Here is a 20702-nt window from a genome sequence, read left to right on the forward strand (position 1 = left end):
AAATAATGCCTTAAAGCATGCAATCATAATAATGTGTTAAAGCATTTTTTCTTGGTGCCAAGTTGTCACAGTTGGTGAGAAAATAGTATTTTTGGTGCATTTATTTATTTAGCTGTTTTATGGAATGGAAATTCCTATCATCTGAGATTTGGGGATATCTTTTCACACTGATGAGCTTACGAATTGTGCTAGTAATTCATTGGAATGGATTTATTTACTGGGGTGATAAAGAGCTCTGTGTGCATCCTTTTTATGTATTATATTTCTTTAATACAATTGCAAACAAAATGCTGTATTATGGTTGGAATGGAATATTTTTTACCTCAGTGGAAAACTTTGGTAAATAATCAAGAAAAAAGGGAAAATACTTTTTGCTTCAACATGTCACTCAAAATATTATAATAAATGCTTTGTTTCTTTATTTGCTAGTATGTTTAAAGTCAATCTCTCCATCTATTTAAAACTGCAGTTTAACACTCACTAGGTGGCACAATAGTTATTCAGAAGCAAAAGTCTGGATTTAGCAACAAAATCTTAACCAGTCTCTGATAAAGCCTTTGTCTTATTCATAGAAATTAAAAACCAAATTATATCTATTCGTTGATAGGGACAGCACATAAAGTAAATGCAAAACATCCAAGTACTGGTCTGAATGCAACTAGCAGCCAAATTACAGAAAACAGTGTTCTCTGCTGCAGTTTAACTTCTTTTTTTTTTTTTTTTTTTTTTTTTTTCCCTTGGAATACACACATCTGCAAGTCCTAGTGGAATTCTGTAGATTAATCAAAATGGCCCATTCCAAACTTCAACCTCCTTTATGCATGCTGCCAGGAATTTGTAAAGTCTCTGGGAAATCGATGGTGGCAGGCACTGTGGATTTTAATGCATGCAAGCAATTGTTCTTTAGTGAGATACAGACAAGTAATCAAATAATGCTCCAATGCTATGCTCCTTTTTTAGGTTTTGTTTGCAGGGCTTGTGAATTTCTTTTGAGTTACATGAGCAAAGATGTGCCCAAGTGGGCATGTCACTAAATGGAGACGTCTCCAGCCAAAACAGAATTGACAGAGAGAGAGGAGGCACTAAAGAAACATTCATTTTTATTTATTCTACATAAATGCCTGTTGGTAGCCCTCATGACAGGGTCCTCTTCCTGCTAAGATTTAACTAGGTTTGCTGGACTATCTCCTTTTCTGCTCACTCGAAATATATCCCTATAATTTAAAAGTTTTGAACTAAAGTTTTAAAAAAATCAGTGCTAGTATAGAGAATACACATTCACAAGGCAGAGATTTTATTATGTGCGCAAAATAGATCTGCTCCAGAAATGCACTGCAGTTACAGAGCAGAGTATTGATTTCTTTAAGACCCTCTTCTCTGATGGTTGTAGGAGGTTTGTAGTAAAGGAAGCACAAGGCTGAGGACAGAAAATGAAGGACTCAGGGTTAAGAAAGTTAAATATGGAAGTCAAGTGTATTCTAAATTCTGTCACAGGATTTCCATACACTACAGGACTGATGTATTCAGATCTTTAAAATAATACCACCTTACCTTGAAAGGGTAGTGCAAAGCTGAATTTAGTAAATCACAGGCATTCCTCAAAGTTCATACAGGCAACTTTGTAAAATGAAGGATCTTGAACTATATCTTTGTATGGTTTTGTCTACACAATTCTAAAATTTTAAAATCGTACCATCAGCAAAAAAGACCATTTTTAAACTCAGCAACCATATTTTCATCTATTACACTTAAAAGTTTTCTATTCATTATCTACCTAACACAGTCATGGTACTCTGCAGTCCGTCTTTGTTCCTGTTTCTGAGGATTCAGGCATTCTGTACATGATAAATAGAAAGACATGGAGATATAATTACATTAGCTGTAAAGGTTGTTATCTAAGTAACAGGATTTTGCTTCTAAAATAAGAAGGTAGAGTGGACTCATGACTGTTTGCATTTTCCCTTTCAAGCCCATAAAGCCTGCATTTTGAAAACCCATTACAGTCTAGGAAAATCAACAAAACACTTAAAATCAGGAATCCTACATAAATTAGAAGGAAAATATTTTTCCTAGCTTTGATAGGGTTGCTCAAATGGCAAATATAATACATTATTTTCAGAAAGTAGAAAACTAGAAGAAAGAGAATATGTACCTGGAAAAAATAGCTCCTGTTCTAAAAGGTCAGAAGTATTTTAATGCTTGAACTAAGAGTAGCCATATATGCTGCACATCTTTTCACAGTCTCATTGCCTCAAAAAAAAGCAATAATGCTGCATTATTTCCCTCCATCCATCTGTATTTTCCAGCTGCCCCAGTTTTATGCTTTGATTTGCAAGTGAGCTGTACTTTTAGGCTGCTGTGGGTCTATTCGACTAATTATTTTTTAGAATCAGAGAAGAATGCTCTATTTGGTTGCCACTCAGGAGAGTATTTTGTTTGTTGTTCTTTTAATCTTAGAAGTCCTACAGGGACACTTGGGTAAAAGCTCCTAGGACTGAGTAGTCTTAAATAGGTAAGTATCTGCAGCAATCCGTGAACTCCAAAGAAGATAAAATGGCTTGGGATTTCCATGGTGGACATCAGAGAAGAGGACAAATTTAAACCTCACTTGCTGTTATTGGTAGCTTCTCACCCCATTTTTTGCAGGATAAAAGGTTTACTGTAGAAAGGCTAGTGCAGGCTTTGTCTTTTGTTCTCCTGCATGACCTGAGCAACAGCTCTAGAGGTGTTTCAAGATCAGTGCGTTTCAAGATCAGTATTCCCAGTTTGCAGGACTTGTGACCTGCAAACACAGAAATATATTCAGAAAGAGCTCTGTACTGCAGTGTCACCGTGTTCTTAAAAAACTGTCCACATGTCCTGTGGGCCAGGGCATGTCCTTTGGAGAGAAGGAGGTGTGGTTAGGGTTTGCATCCAGTGCAGGGATAGCAGAGGAAGAGTGGAATGGTCAGTATAAACTGCACATGCTTGTGAATGCTCATGTGCTAACAGCTCCTGCATGAAATTTCACTGCACAAACAAAACCAATCTAGATAAAGATAAAAGGGACACAAATTATAAAATACAAATTATAAAAAGATGGATGTTGCAGTGTTGTAACTCCTTATGGGAACCTGAAGTCAGCAGGTAAAGCAGGGCGAGCATGCAAGCAATCCTTCCTTTAGGGATAACAAATCTTGTAGCTGAAAGTAGCAACAGAATCACTCAAAGGAAAAAGGCATTTCCATTAGTTGGAGCAACAATTCTCGGTCATCAGTTCTCCCTCTTCCTATGGTGCTCTCATGACTAAAAGAAAGGCTATTACAACCACACATAGTGAGGAGAGGAGTCCAGGTATAATGGCCTGAACAGGTCAAGAACAGCTGGGGCTTGTAAACCTCTTCTACAGAGGAAAGCATCTTCAGCTATGAAGAGAAAGAACTTCTTGAAAATGGCTGGAACCTTCAAGAGAAAGAACTGATTGAAAAAGGCTAGAAAAATGTCTCTTTCCTAAGAACCAAAATTTTTGTTTGTCATGGCAGAAATAGAGATTCAAAGAGTAGGAAGAGAAGAGCAAAGGTTCTGTTAATATCAGAATTTTATATCAGAACACGACAAGTACATGGAGTTGTTTTGGCATATATTATAAACAAATCAATGTCTTATTTCTCATATGTCTGAAAACAAAAGTGCCAGTGATGATCTTAGTGAAGAGAAGGAAGAAGCCACACCACCGCCCAGGCTTTCAGGAAACCCACACTTCTTGTTAAATAAATACATAAAATCCCTACCCACTTACATCATTTTAATACCATTTCAGCTGGTGAGATCTGATCACAGATGCTTGGTACAGTAGCATGAAGAACAGAGCTAAAAAGAGAATCAGGTTTCCAAAGAGACCAGGCACTATGGCAAAGCCAGTGAAGCTGTGAGCTGGAGCCAGGTGATGGAAGATAAACACGTGGGCTTCTGAGTCCAATCCTGCTCTCTGCCACTCCAGCTGCTGCAGACGAAGCAAATCCACCATGCTTGCTCCTGAAGTAGTCATTGCATGGGACCTCTCTGGTTCAGTATCATTTTATGAGAGAAAAGAGGCAGGGAGAACTGAATCTCAATGAAGTAGTTAGATATTAGAAGTGACAGATGATAGAAAGAATGCATTTCCAGGCTTAACCTCACATCAGTCAATAGCAGTAGCTGGGAGCCTCAACAACTCCTTGCTACCAGGGAGGCAGTAGTTGCTGAAAGAGGAGGAGTTCATGGTATTTCAACAAACCCATGGGCACAAGGAAAATGCACTGGATTTATCTGTGTCACCTGAAATACAAGGGCAGAAGACATGTGAAAGGAAACAAGCTGGCTGCTCCAGTGGCTCCATGCTGAAACACCATAAAAGACCTGGAGTCCACATCCCAGATGGCTTCTTTATATTTTTTTTCTTGGAAGTGATATTCATATTTTAGTGAAGAGAACATTTTAGAGAACTAAAGGCAAGGGATATAGCAATGTTACTAGGAAAGTGAACACATTAATGTTGTGTTAACATTTGGAAAACCCTGGTCTTCAGGAGGCCAAACACCTGCAATGTAGTACTGGTAGTATTAGCCAGGCAGCACTGAGCAGTGTAGGAATGTGCCTGAGCTGCTATATTTGTGCACATCATCAATACAGCACACAGCAGGATTTTCTAGATTTTTTGCTGTACTGTGGATTTATCATCAAAATGGTGCAGGATTTCCCTGCCATTCTCAATGCTGCATGCCAAATGTAGATTTTCTAACTAAATAATTAATGAAAAATTAAAGCATTGGTATACTTATCCATCACTGAAAAGTACCTATTGACTTTGAACAGGCATTTAGCATCCAGTGTCTCCAGCTTTTTCCAAAATAAAAAAATCCTACCTCAGCAAATGTGGCCAAATTTCAGAGATTATCTGCATTTCTGCTGAAGTTCCTGACAGATTATAAATTAATAAAAAAAAATCAAAGATTTTGAAGGAAGTAATATTAACTTAACTACTGATATTCAGAATATTAATTGCTGCCAGAGTGCTGGTAAGACTTTCAAAAGGCAAAATGTACCAATGATAGACCATGTTGAATCACAGTTGCTTGGATATGTATTAATGTTTACCTGAGCTTTTGAAACAGAAACTAACACTTAAATCTCACTCTAGACTGTTTTGATCTGAGCCTGCTTTTCCAAATGTCTCTGTGTCCCCATCAATCCCTTTCACTAATCCTTATTGCTGCTTCACAGTTTTTCCAGCTGAAAATATATCCATGCAGGCAGTATCCTCCAAGCTCTACATTATTAGTGAATACAAATAAGCTGTGACTCTTTAGGATTCATGTAAACCTATCAATATTCCCATGTTGGCTGTGCTTTCAACTGCAAGAGAAACACTCCACACCAACAGCTGCAGCATATTAAAAATCAGAAATTAGGGTTTTGATGGCACTTGCACATTTCTGCCCTTTCATCTGTCCCCTATCACTCATTTACTCACAGGAGGAAATGACTTTTCCTGCCAAGGTAGAGGTAAAATGTGTCAGACAAGGGCAAATAAAAATAATAAAAAAAAAGATTCATTAGTGAACCAGAGGAAACAATTTCTGAGATACAAAGTGTCAGCAGAAATGAGTTTGTACTGTTGCATTCCTGTGACCTTATTCAAAAAGTAATAACATTCCATCTATTTTTTGCTACTAGAAATAATTTTCAAATGATAGTACCTGGATGAATCAATGTTTCACTAGAGTCTCTCTACTTATCAATACTTGTTTTTTCTTTCACAAAAATGAGGAAAAGCTTTTCTGAGAAGTTGAAATAAAAATGTGTGCTTTATTTGTAAAAATCGAAGAGCTGGAAAATAATAAATGCCAGTGTAATTGGAAATATTGTTCCTAATTCCACCAAGTTTATTTCAACACACTCTGTTGCAGTTTAAACTTCTTGTCTATTTGAGTAATTTTAGCACATTTGCAAAGGGAGGGAGGGAGGAAGGCAGGTAGAAGGGTCTTTGTTTTGTGACCTGAGTGCCTGGCTCCCAAGTGCCAACTTCAATGTGCTTTCCATTGGCTGCAGTTTTTCCAGGTGCACTGCTGGGTTGGGATCCTATGCAGGAGACATCACAATGTAGCTTCAGCATTAACTAACAGCATTTACTAACATTAAACTAACAGCCCCCACAACACCGGTCAGAGTTCACTTGAGACTGCCAGTGTTTTCTAGTTTATTCATTTATTCATTGAAACTTTCCAGAAATCAAGCCAGACAGAAGAACAAGAGATCAAACCTAGAAGCTGTGTACCTGAGTAAACAAATCACAGCTGATCACTCTTACAGTGCCTTCCTCTGGCCTAGTCAAAGGCGCTCATAACCTAAACACAGAAGTGGAGAGAAAAATGACATTGCTAACAAAATATTTGGGGATAACTGATAGACAGGGACACTGGGAAAGAGTTTGGGGTCTCATTAAGTAGCTATTCAGGACAGAGTTCATGGGGCTTTCACTTAGCGTATGTATACATATATGTATATCTCATTCATTTTGCTGCATTGTGGTTTTTCTTTCCACAGTCTGATACACTATATAATCTGATATAATCTAACTTGTAACTGTTTTTCAAAAAATCTACATCAGTATTAAATAGGAATGTCTTTTTGAAAAACCAGGAAGTTATAAAAGAATAATTTCTCTATTAGAAGGTTACTTCAAGGCAGATTTTTCCATTAAATAATTTCATTGCAATGTATACTTGAATTGATAGAAGTGAAATGCAAGCAAATTCAGACAACTTAATTCTCTAAGAGCTGTATATTAAAAGTGGATGGCAAAGAGGTTTTTCCTTCTTCAGGAAGATACTTTTTTTTTTTTTTTCTTCTAACATGTAAAGAATTTTCCAGAAAACCAACCTTTTGGTTTCCTTGATGTTGTAAAAACCAATTCATAAATCAATACTTTCCAGTAAAAAGACCCATTCAAACATCTTCCCCTGTATATACTCAAGCACAGAGTCCTTGTGTGTGAATTATCGCATGGTTAGAGAAGACAACAGGTTGCACTCAGCTCCCTTCTCAAAAGGAGTCACTGGTGTGCCATTCTGTAAATCACTTTAATCCCTTATTTTTATAAATGGGTACAAAATCCATTTACCTAATCGCTATGTCCAAGCCCCAACTGAACTATTCTGCATGACATATTCATGTCTTTGGAAGAAAAGTCCCCAAAGCTAATAGGAAACAGCTAATAGCTATTTAATTTGACCTTTTCCTTAAAGCCAGGTAAATATCAAACCCTAGTTTGCATGTCTAAATGAAATTTTATTTGAGAAACCCAAGTGGAATAATGATACTTTCCCACGTCTTGAGCAAGGCTATTGCACCTGATTAGAGCAGCCACTCAACAGGACCCTGACTCTGCTCCCTTTGCTCATCTTCAGTAGTGGACACAGAGACTGCAAGTAAACCTTGAGGGGAAATTCAGATCGTTCAGCGCTGCAGAAGACTGCCATCAGATAAATTAATAAATCTGCACTTTTTAAATCGGACTTTGCAGGTTTCCCTCTGTGTATGTGTCTGCTGATAACCAATAAAGCCTGGAATTTAAACTTCAAGGGAATTGCATGGGAGACTTCCATTGGTTCTGGGTTCTGGGTTCTTTTGGGCCTGCTCCATGTGCTCAAAAGCTTCTTGGAGTGACGTTTCTGTCCTTCTGAAGCTTCTGTTAGACCACTCATGTTCTTCACTTCCAGGCTGCTGTGCACTATCATGCTCTTAACAGACTTTGATGTAGCCTTTTAAAAAACAAACAGTCCTGACTTCTTTTTCATTATTTTATTCTTCTGCTTGCCGTAAGATCTTCACCCAAACCTCTTCTAAATATATGCAAATGTCAGTTTCTATAGATCTGTGCTAATATGACTTTTCTAAAAATTTTTATTGACCTCTTATTTTTATTCAGTTCACTTCCATCCATGCAAAACTGGAATAAAGCCCTACTGTTCTTATTAATGATTTATTCCAATAACCCACAGAGGCAAATAAGTTCAGAACATATAAAAGAGTGAAGAAGGATTATTTTTAAAGTATTTGTTTTATGAAAAAACAATATTAAGTCTGGATCATAGTAAATGACGGACAACATTTTTATTTTCACTCAAAATGCTCTCAACAGGAAGCAGCAATTTCCAAATACGCCTGTCTGTAAAGAAGTCTTTGTTTCCCTACAAGTTTAGACCTGCAGCTTATAGAATGGATTCTAAAAATTAATTACTAAACTGCATTACAATTTCATAAAACATATAAAGTACCAAAATGGCTTGCTGTATTTTCCAAATTTTTTTCCACTAGGCAGAAAAAACTAAAGATCTGTATATGCTTGGGTGATATTTGACATTCTAGGTAAGCCAGGATCTGAGTGAATGTGGCATATATACAAGAAACAACTTTTTTGTTTTTACACTACAAGAACTGATAGCATATATCATATATCCACTAGATTTTTTTTTTTTTTTTGCTGTCAGAGAATGACGAGGACAAGTAGTTCTGTACCAATTCACCACTGGACAAATAGAGACAGTTTAATTCTGAACTATGTGTCAGAGTTGGGTATTAGATAGGTGACACTTAAGTGTGGGAAACCACCTGGACCACTGGGAAACTTTTAACTCCTCAGTGCTGTGCAGCTCAGCCCTACAAACACCTCCTGTGCTGGCCTGTGTTCTTCATGCGTGCATGTTCTTAAATCTGGTTAAATCTACTATGGGTTTAATGTGCCTAAGTCTACTTTATCTGGAGACAGAGCATGTTACCTATAGAGACCACACACCTAGTTATGACTGAAAAGCCTGAAAAATAAAGCAACCTGAATATAATGGTATGCAATTTTAAAATTAAGGAAAATTAATCCGATTTACATGTTGTTTTTATGCAGGTGCTTTTAAGATCCTAAGGAAATAAAGTCTGCTGAAACTGTTTTCTACAACTGACATTCATTTGAGTGTTTTATAAAATGTTGGAAATTTGTTACATAAAACTCCCAACAGTAAGCTGTAACATATTGATTATTTCTCTGACTAAATGAACACTCTATCCCACACGCTGAAATGGTAAAAATCCCCATGAAGAACCCCATTCATAACCTAGAATATTTCCAACATCCTGCAGCATAACTGATCCTAATCTCATTCAACAGATTTAATATGTTTTTTTGTTTTTTTTTTTTAGGATTGTGTGTGGTAGGTTTTGGTTGCTATTATTTTGGGACATTTAATTTGCTAATCTCCTGTAGTTCTTTAAAGACTAGAAAAGAATACTAGAAAGAAAACATAATTTTTAAACAAAGAATTGAAAAAGTTAATTCTTGCTGAGGACCAAACTTTGACCATTTACCAGCCCTGACAACAAATATGGTCTGTGGATCACTTTGCCCTTTCAGCATCGGCCTCTGTCATTGTCCAGCAAACATTTACATGTTAAGGAGCCACATCCTCTCCTGACAATGTGACGGCACTTTCCTTAAAACAGCAAATGGAAGATCTCCTGAATCAAATACAGCTGTTTCTTACACAAATAAAATACTGCACAAATCCTGGTGGAGATCCCTTGATCTCTTTCACCATTGCATGGTTGACCAGATACACTAAACAGAGAATTCAACAAATTGTATCAAATCAATAACTGCTTTCTCAAATTCCATGAAAAACCTCTCCTCACAATTTTAGTATTTTATATGAAAGGTATTGGTCCTACCTCTCTAATGTAATTGATGTCTCCAATGAAATAAATGCCTTGAACTTACAGTAAGTCCAGCTGCTTCCAGATTTCAGCATGGAAAATATTTTTCTTTCTGACTGTTTCACCTACTTCTACTGAAGCTTTTGAAATCTACAATCTAATTTAAATATAATTTTGTGATTGATGGCAGAGCTTCAAAATAGTGCTCTATGAACTATGGAAAAATACTGGCCATATCTAAAGATGTAATTTTCTTAGCTCAGTGAAACTAAATTTGGTTTCCAGTTATCCCTGAGGCCATAATTAATGCATGTCTTCAGGCAAGGAGGGGGTAAAGTGCACCTGGACTTCTAAAACTATAGTTTGAGAAACAACTTTCCAATTGCAGAGTTTCATCCTTAATGAAACTGAAAAAAACTATATGGGCTTATCAGTGTAAAAATGGTAAAAAATTCTGTGACTTTGAGCAGAAAAACCTTTAAAAATACTAGTTTGATAGAATGTTTGCAGCAGCTCAGGACAGCCATGAATAAAAAACTGGGCATGTGAAATGTTCCTTTTTGTTTATTTTTTTTCTTGTAATGAAAAAGCAATAGTTCAAATTCAGACAGGTTTGGAACTTTTTTATATTTTATTTTATTTGGAATCCAAGCAGGTTTTTGTATTGACAATGTAGTAAAACCATTTCAGTGTCAAATGACTTTACTTTCATAATGTCATTAAGTGTTTTAAATATTTTAATTTTAAAAAAAATGAGCAGTTAATTAATCATTAGTCTACATAATGCATTTACACTCTTTTACATCCAAAAGATGCAAACAGAATTGCTAGATTCCAGAGAAAGTCTTCCATTTCCTGAAAAATGCACTTAGCAGCAGAAATTTCCTTACCTGAAGCTTTCTGACCATCTCTCTTTGAGCTTATAAATGTGAAGTTATCTATTCCTCTGTTGAGGTGCAGGCATGATCTTATTAGAAATTGTTCAAAGTAGAGTTTTTCTATATCTCTTTTTTAAAAGGCTTGTATCAAGCATCAGACTTTGCTTCCATCAAGCACTACTGCAGTACTGACCTACGAGGCCCATAGGAGGTTCAGGAGAACAAACTGAACTACAAGAGAGTGTGTTTTCCTTGGTCCTCTAAAGGGTATCTATGTCCCAAAGTGAAAAATTGATCCAATAGCACTCATTTTTGATCCATCTGAAGAATCAGAAGAACTGTCACCAAAGGAATTAAAGCATCAATGCTCCAAAGATGTGACAGGAATCTCTGTCTTGAAGCACAGGAGTAAACGGGTGACAATATGGCAATATTAGAGACAATATGGGAATATATGTCCAGTGGCAAAATCAGATATAAGGTTATGCTAATTATACTGGTGTGTTTTTAGAAACCATTAACATGTGGTATATGACATTCAAGTATTGTCCCATAAATGCATCTCATACTCTCTAATATCATTCTCATTTGGATTATAAATCCAAATTAAAACCAAAACTTTCAAACTTCAGATAACTAGATGGATCTGAGGGTTTTCCAAAGTCCCAGTGTTTTGGAGGATCAACTAATCAACTTTTAAGGGAAAAGTTAGGTGACAGTTTTAGGGCTAAACTCCCAAATCCCCCAAAAAGGAGGTTCTGCCATACAATCTTTTGAGAAGGGAGTGCTCCCCTCTGACATCGCTACCACTAATGAGTCAAGTCAACCATTTAGTTTAGCAGGTTAACATATTTTTTCTAGTTCTTAAAGTAACTATATGACTTTGAAACTAAGTTCCTCGTGATATCATTTTCAATGGTGTTAACAAAGCTTTACCCCTAAGCTATTGACTTGTGTGTATGGAAAGTCCAGAAGATTAAAAATGGCTCAAGGTGAATATCAAAATGCACACTCAAATAAACTTTATGATCTTGGCTTTTAACTGCTTTGTGCCTCAGTTGCTCTATTTAAGTAGGAAAAAACCCCACAAATGTATTTAATTGTCAAGACTATGGCTAATTACTTACAAAAGCACTGAGTCATTATAATTAATTTTTCATTTCCTCACCTCTCAAAGAATTGCTAATTTGTCTTGAATTTTTTAGTACCTCTAAACATCTCAAACTACTCTGTCCAAGCAAACATAAAATAGAGTTTTATACGGATTGAAAATCTTAATATAGAATCCAGCATAGTTATAACAAGTACCGTAACAGAAGTCATGGATCATGTTTTTCAATAAAGCAAAGCATCAGATGGCTAACCTCTTAAAGTAAGTTAATGCTGCAAATATTGCAGCAGGGCTTCTTTTTTTTTTTTTTTTTTTTTTTTTGACAGAACACATTTCCTATCAAGGGCAATTGCCCAGGTCCTTGAATTACCAGCTCATCCGTACTTGGCAACCTTGCCAGCTCCATACCTCATGGTGTTAGAGCTCTGCTTTACATCCAGGAGTAAACCTTTTCCTCAGAGTGACATATTCCTGTTACCCCAGTACTGCAAGGCAACCCTGCACTGGTATCTGGCCAAACGTTATCTTTCACTTTTCCAGTTTGGCAGTATCCACATACCGAACTGATCACTACTTTGATTCTTGCCAGGGATCAATATATTCTGCATTTTTGCATTTATAAAAACACATACAGTCTACCTTACTTGAATGAATAGGTTTTGGAAACTTAAAAGTACGTCATAACAGGAGGGAAGAGAGAACAGTTTGATATATTGATTATGGGAGTTGTTATTATTATGTTATTATCACTACAATGTATATGTGTATTTACAGAGACTGCTGGCAAGATTGTCTCTTTTCTTTCAGACCACATCTTTAACTCCTTCTAACAACAGTTTATTATCAGAGACAGGTTTATCAAAGCTGTGCACATCAGTTATGAGTGAAGATATGCATGTGAGAATATGTGTATTCATGTGGAAACACACATATACCTTTCTATTAGAATGTTTTCTCAGGGATTGTGGAATATTCATGAAACAAGAACCGAATGGTTGTCAACTCTTCTTATGCCTCCCACAATTTTCCACTACTTTTTATACACACCAAATTTTGTTTTCTTTCACAGCCATTTTTTGTAAGACACAAGAGAAGTAGGAAATAATTAGGAAGACAAATCAAAGAATCTGAAGTTCTACTACATGTCACCATCCAACTGCAACTGTGCTGTGAGCCACACTATATCATCTATATCTATATCTTTAATCCATACCTATAATCTATCTATATCTGTATCTATCTTTCAGTGAGCTTCTACTACAGCATTCATTCATTCATTTTCTGTGTGCTTAAATGAGAGGAATAAATTCTCTGTAACATGAGTGCTTGCCTGTAGCACACAGTTAGCTCTCTCTCCTCCTGAGGAGGCAGGCTGCACTGAGATTACTTACTGGCTCACTGGCACAAGAGGTACACTGCCTGCTGAAAAACAACAGGCTTTGCTCATCTTGTTACTTGCCAGGAGCTTGGTACCTCTCTCTGCCCTGCTATCACACACATCTCACTTAGGGAGAGCAGCAACTGGAACTCTATCTTCTGCACAATCAGGGAGACAGCAGCTTTTTGCAGTTTCTGTCCTTTCTGCGTTGAATTCCTGCACAATATTAGTAATAACACAACCTTGAGTAAGTTTTCAGCAACTCAGAGGAAGAAGCAATTTGCATCCCCAAATTGGCCTTTCACACTTTGGCTTGCAGTTGCCCAGGGTGCCTAATTTTATTGTACCAGTTGTAGCATGCTAGGCAGAACCTGTAATCCCCAAACACCCACTATTTTGAATAAATTTAGGAATTAAGCTCGAGTAAATTTCTTTTATGGATACTAATTGAGCTGATAAGGATTTTCTGGGTAATGGAGATCCTGTACACAAAGGCTAGGAGCTTCCTGTTCCTTTTTATAGAGTGCCAAATGATAAGGACGTTAACTGGAAATGAACAAATAAACTAAGCTCCAACAGAAGTCCTGAGGGTGGTCAGTCCCCTTCATTTGAACACTCCTTTTGGTTTACTGCCAATTTCTCATTTACTTTTTCCTCTATCTTCCTGTATCTCCATCTGAGATCCCCAAGGGCACTTCAGCAGAATCCCTGAATCTTCTCAGCTCTTTTCCAGCCATGCAGGGTTGCACACAGGACTCCCTGGCACAAAATGGAACCAGCCATATATAGCAAGTTTGGCTGCTTTTTTCCTGGTAGCAACAATTGTCAGACCACAATCTACAGGTATGTGCAGTAGTTGGTTGGGAGTAAAAATAGCTACTGAAGCTTTACAGAATTCTAGGAAAAAGTTCAATCAACACACACTTTATATTTCTATTACAGCAGCATATTTGCCTGCAAAATTTGCCTGCAAATTTTTCTTGTAGTAAACAGTGTCAATTAAACAACCAGAAACCAGGCATAAGTGAAATGTGAACTCTCTTCCTGAAGGAATTTCTGACATGCTGTGGTATTTAATTCTGGCCCACCTTTAGTGGACTGCAATGACTTACAGCACTTCACATCTATATCACAGACAATAGACATGCAGTGTTTGCAAGTTCTGTTTTTGTTTCCTGTCTAGTACAGCTGCCTCACTATTCAGAGGCAAGAAGCTTCCAGGGTGTACTTAGTCCAGATGAAAATGAAATTAAGTCACCACCTATAGAGTAAAATGTACCTGAAAAATTCATATTGATTTTTACCAAGACAGTACTTCTACAGAAAGTTTTGATGCAAATATTTGTACTTGGAAATTGTACTTTTACAGAGAAAAAAAAAGAAAAATATTGTCTTCTAGGTTTCCAGCGAGTCAGAATATAACCCCAGATGTTCAGTGTTTGAATTAGAAAACTCTTCATATCAAAAAAGTATTTTTCCATATTGTATATATAAAACACACACACTTGAAGCAAAACTACTTTGACAGATGCTTGGAACTGAATTTCATACAAAAATCTATTTGACTAGAAATATTAAAGTTCTTTTCTCCCATTTGTTAATGAATCAGAATCCTAAATGCCAGGCAGAATGTAAATTGTGGGCAAGGGCTAAAATAATGGAGAGAAAATGGATACTCAGTCATTGCTAAAGGATACTACATTAAGCTCTTTACTACATCAGTGCAGGAACAATAGATAGCCCCTCTGCACTACCAAAATGCTTCCCAGTAGCATCTTTTGGAAAACCCTCTGGTCCTGATCAGAAAAAAAGTACTGTGCAAATACCTATGCAATTGCCATGTGAAAAAAAATTATCCATGTTATTGATTTTGATTTCCACAATATCAGTTACAAATCTGAGACTACAAAATCAGATTATACATAAAAAGAAAATTAGTGGGAAATGAGAAAGAATCAAAACCATCATCCTTCTGAGAAATAATTTTTTACAAGTTTTCTATACATCATAGTTGTATTTATTTAAAATGTTAACTATCCAAATGAACTTGGCAGCTCATAATATTAACCCTGAAATGTGGATAAATTACAAAATTAAATGACTTTGGAGAGACATCATCTTTTGATGTGTTTTTTTTAATTTGAATTAATCTCATTTTAGTAATTTTTTAAGAGGAGAACTGAAAACATCTCAAGCAGGAATAGATTTCAAGCTAAGAGTTTCAAATTGATTCTGCAGAACCTGATATCCTTAACATTTAAAGCCTACATGGGAGCTATTTCCCTTAGACTACTTCAGCAGTAATAATAACATATATTGCAGTTAAGGGAGAAAGTTCTTTCAAGGTTCTGAAGTATTGACATATGAACAACAACAAAAAAATTACACGATTTTTTTTTTTTTTTAACCAAAACAAGATTTTACCTTTCAGTTATAAATTAATTTCAGTTTACCTTAGACATCTTCATGATCCACAGCCTTTTATGTGAATTTCTATGATACTTCATATCAAGAAGACTGGAAAGTTTAAAGATACATCTGGTCTTACCACAGCATAATAGAGAGTTTTGTTCCAGCCAGCTTAATCTGTACAAGACACTAACAAAATAACTAAAGATTAAAGAAAAAAAATAGAAAAGTTTGAGAAGTAGAAGTCCTTGAGTTATGGAAAAAAAGTGAGGAAACATATTGTTTAAACAAAATGACAAGAACAGGAGAAATATTTAAAGTGTAGAAGGGCACCAAGTAATTTTGGAAATTGTAACAGAATAAGTGAAACATTATTAATCTCACAGGTAGTGTCTACATCTTCAAATAAATTATTCACAGAAATGAAGCACAGGTGTCTCAAAAATAATGAAGAGGCTGACAGCAGGGGCAAAACCCCCAACAGTACAACTCCAAGAAAGAGAGGACATTATTTAGTTATAAGGAGGGTACTCAAGTATATCCAAGCAAAGGGAAGATTATTTCCTGGTGTCCTGGTTTCATCTGGAGGTTATACTATGACATCTGGCACCATGAACTATTAGTTTTTAGGATACACTTGAAGCTCTAAAGAAGGTTCTTAAAATTGCCAAGGTTCTAAAAAAATGCCAAAATGGCAAACAACCTAAACAGACTAAACTGGTGAATGAGAAGTACTATAAGAGAGAAACTCCCATTAGCAAAGAGGTGGACTAGAGGGTGCAATGAGTTTTAGCTGTTTAAAGTATTTTCAAGTGTAGAAAAATCTATCAATTTAAATTCATTCTGAGAGAAAGATATATCTGCCATCTAAATGTTTTGCAACGGAAGAATCCACTACTAGAGAAATTAAAGACTGCTCTCTGCTATAATAGACTCTGAGAACGTATTTACCTTGCCAGATCAAATATTATTTGTATCAGGAACAACTGTAATGAAAAAGGCTTACTTCACAACATTCACACCTGAAATTCAATAAAATTGTGATCATAGGTTTTAAAGTTTTCATCTTCTGAAGGTCTCTTACCTACAATAAAAAAGGTTTACAACAACTTTTTACAGAAATCACATTTTTGTGCCCTTTTATACTTGTAGGAGCTTGCCAGTTTTCATTTCTGATGAAATATACTTTTATTCCTTTAGGGCTTTTTATAGTTAATTGTGGTTTGCTTGCATTCGTGCAAAAAGTACTAATAACAGTAATTTGAATAATTGTTCCTACCAATGAACACTTAGACTACATCCAGCATAGAAAAACCTGTTCTTTGGAATCTACAGACTCAGCCTGTGCTATAAGATAGCCAGGCTGAAACATGAAGCTCAACTGAAATAAGAGCTGAATAATGATGATAATGAGTGCTAAACCACTTCTTCTAGGAGTGGGGACATCTAGGGACTATAATTTTGGATTACATTCACTGATGAAGATCAGTGCTTAATGATTTATTAATCTCATACTTCCTCAAATTTTTAATTCTGAGTCTATTCTCTCAACTGGAGCTGAAATTGCTGTGAAAACCTCAGGAGTGCAATCAGAATACATATAGATAATATATATAATTTTATTTGACTGGTGGAAGTGAGGAGTTATTGAAAACCCATCTCTGCCACAGCTTAATAACTAGGAGAGAGTGAGAGGTGAAGATGTCAGCTCAGAAAGGCAGAGATACTTTTCATCTCAGGTGAAGTGAAAGAGTGAATGGAAGTGTCACAGCGCTGTGGGTGCTGTGTCACCGCTCTCCTGCTGTTATGGCACACGTCAGCTGGCCGGCCAGCCAGAGATTACGGAGGGGTGAGAGCTCTGGAGCTCTGCTTTTGCATCAGCTCAGTCAAACAGCAGCCCTCATGCATCAGAGTCACACATCGACAGCAGTAATCCTGGGAAATGCCGTTCACTTGTCTCCTGTGAATATGAGTAGTCCAGACCACATGGGTAGGACTTACATCAGAGATGTGATTCAGGAGCTGGAAACAAGCTGCTGGAACAATCCAATAAAAGCAGGTGCTCTTACCCTGAGTCATACTTCAATTAGTCAGTCAAGACAAAGGTTTAGACCACAGACTAATTTTAATTACTAGGTCTTGAGGGTTCATATCTTGAGAAGAGTTATTTAAATGGCCTTTGCAAATTCAATGAAGCAAGTAAAGGATGATCAATAAAAGTAACTAAAAGGCAATTCTGAAACTCCAGTCATATCAGTACTATTTCATACAGCTTATCTTTCAAACTAAAGCAAAGCAATACTGAAGACAGCTAGTAAAGATACACTTGCATCAATGAAACTACTGCATTAATGGAAACTTTATAAACTATGGTCTGTGTTGTAAATGACATCCTAATACTAAGCTATTACTGAGTGCAGCAAGTCAATACAAAGTTTTACTGAGTTCATACTGGTCTTAAAAAAGAAAACAGTTTATTTATAGGAATTATCTCTAACTGCTGATAGTATTCTTTTTTCTAAACACTAGCACAGCTATATTTGGAAACTAAGTAGGAAATGTACTGGGTGCCCTGGTAAAGTCTCTATTGTGCTTTATATGTGAAACTTGATGAAAGTAGAATAATGCAGTAATAAATAATTTTAAGCAAAACATATTCATCCTTAAAAAAATGTTATGAGTAAGAGTTTTCCTTTATTAGCATGCTCACAGACAAAATGCACAGCATCTGGTAAGTTTTCCTACCCCTTCAATCCTACTTGCCTTTTCCCCCAGGACTAGAGACGTGTCAACATAGTGTATAATTGTATTTTTAACTATGCTTGTTCATAGAAAAATGAAGGATATCACTAACAAAACCATTTTATCCTATGTTTGGCCCTGCATTTCTTCTCAGTATATTTAAACCAAAAACTATGGACATATCTTTACTTTGGAGTCTGCGTACTGAGGGCTTTAGATTTAGATTCATGACCAAATTCTTACAAAGATTTTCTTCACTGCAGAAAGATTTTTTTTTTCATTTGTGACAAGCTTTCTTGTTAGTTTTGTTAAAAACTTTGATCTTAGACATCTTTAACACATTTTCTTCACAATCTAAAAATTGATTCATTCTACTGAAAGTGGTATGCTTCTCTTATGCCAGTATATAACCAGACTTCTGGCCTAATTAAAAATATCCTTTAAAAAGGAACTTTGAGATACAAAATCCTGCAGGGATCAATAATAAGAAAAAGCTATTCCCAAACAGAAGAAAAACAAAAACTGAAAGAACCTGCTGCAAATAATAACGGCTGAGAACAGTAGAATAGTCACAAAATGTCCAATGGTGTTACATTTGTAATCCTCTCTGTTGAAGCAACTATTTCAATAGTACTTTCTATTTATTTGTGAAACAAAAAGAATGTAGTTTGTTTGCTACCAACACTGTAGGGTGTTAAACTGTGTGCAGATTAATTATGTCCATATTGCTTTAAATGGCAGACGAGAAAAAAGCGGTAGTCTATTACTTTTAAGATACCAATTTACATTGTCATATAGTAGCCTAACCTGGAGCAGAGGATGAGTAGCCTGACTAGATGACATTTATTTACAGAGATTTACTAGAAGATGAAATGTGATGTAAACTTGATGCAGACACTGACTGACCTCTAGCTGATCATATGTGAGTTTAAATGAAATCCATAAGATTTGGATCTGCAGCCTTTCCTAAAGTACGGTCAGCACCTTTACTGGATTTGTTGAAAGAGAAGCTGGAAAGCAATGATCCCTCACATCTGGAGTGGCTCTCCTCCCTGTGACGATGCTGCACATAACAACCAGTTTCATTGATTACAAAGCGTGAAATCCTTACTGTAAAACACTGCTTATTGCTGAAACAGTCATTAGAAGATTTTAAGTGTGCAACTCCTCTCAGGAAGGTTTCAGAAAGGCAAGAAGAGCCCTTCAGGATATGAAATACATTAGGAAACAGCTCACAACCTGAGCTGGAGGGTCTAATTCACTGCATCTCACCATCTCATGTGAACATACTGCATGGTTTTTATAGCTTTGGACATTTATGAACAATTGTCTCCCATTTTGTCCTGCAGTCCACTCAACAAACCATGCAGAGTGTGGGAAAGCCAGGCCAAAATCATCAGCTAAAAGCACTTGAAGAAACCTGTCTGCTTTTTTCTCAGGGCTGACTGCTCTCCTTATGCCTAGTCTGCTACTGTGAGCCAAGGCTGGATACTGTGTTTTAGAAGCCCACACCACCTCAGAATAAGACAAATACATGTATGCAACAGATACTCCATTACCTTCCAAATGGATGCGGCATCTGCACAGATTTTACCAGACTGCACAGAGTAAATGGCAATTTTCCATCTGTGAATGGGGTTGATAAAGCAGCAATCAGCCTCGCATCCAGATCCAGCTCTAAATTGTGCCTACCAAACAGCAACGAAAATTAAAGAGAAGAGATGTCTCTTTTATCAGCTACAGAAATTCTGGCCATTTACAAAATATCCAGCCAGTGTCACACATGCACGTCCTGCACTGAGTCATATTGACTGGGGCATATATAAATTCATAATATCAGAACACAAATAGCGTAACAGGCGTGCCTTTTGGGTGTCACTGGCACCTTATACACAGAAGTTCTCCAATGCACAGGAGGTGTGGAATTATCAGATACCATGACAGAATTAAATGAAAAATCTAAAATAACAACATATGTTTCATCAGTCTTTGATGGGTATTTTCAGGAAGAGAAGAAATATAAGAAAGATCAAGAAAGAGGTCTGTGAGTGAAAGCAAGCCAAGTGAAAAGTTGTTCTAGTCCTGATGAAGGAAGATTTATTAGGCTAATAAATATTCAACCTACTCAGTTCTGTACATTGTACTAAGATCTATATTCAAAACTGGCCAAAAGGCTTTTCATTTTTTTTGTGTAAGCAAAATGAATTTATGAGGAGAATGCTGCTGGGGATAAGAGCCAGAAGGAGTTCAATTTTGATGTGCTGTGCAAGATTTCTCTACCTTTCTCCTTTCAAGCTAATTTCATCTCAGCAGGGACCCAGGGCTCTTTCCTATAGATTTGAGCCTATATTAATGTTAAACAAGGCTGAGGCTCTACCACAAGGCACAGGCTAGCTTAAACTTCCCCCTATTTTTAGAAATAGGTGCCAGGGACAGCTCCCACAGGCAGTGTGGAGGTGGG

The 20702-nt window shown here is 36.5% G+C and overlaps 1 protein-coding gene across 4 annotated transcripts in view; it reads right to left on the minus strand.

The window, feature by feature from the left end:
• CHRM3 (cholinergic receptor muscarinic 3) overlaps positions 1-20702 on the minus strand; it is a 261610-nt gene that overhangs the window by 12993 nt on the left and 227915 nt on the right. The gene's annotated exons all lie outside the window — the stretch shown is intronic.

This window comes from Poecile atricapillus, chromosome 3 (genome assembly GCF_030490865.1).
Source record: "Poecile atricapillus isolate bPoeAtr1 chromosome 3, bPoeAtr1.hap1, whole genome shotgun sequence".
NCBI classification, from domain to species: Eukaryota; Metazoa; Chordata; class Aves; order Passeriformes; family Paridae; genus Poecile; species Poecile atricapillus.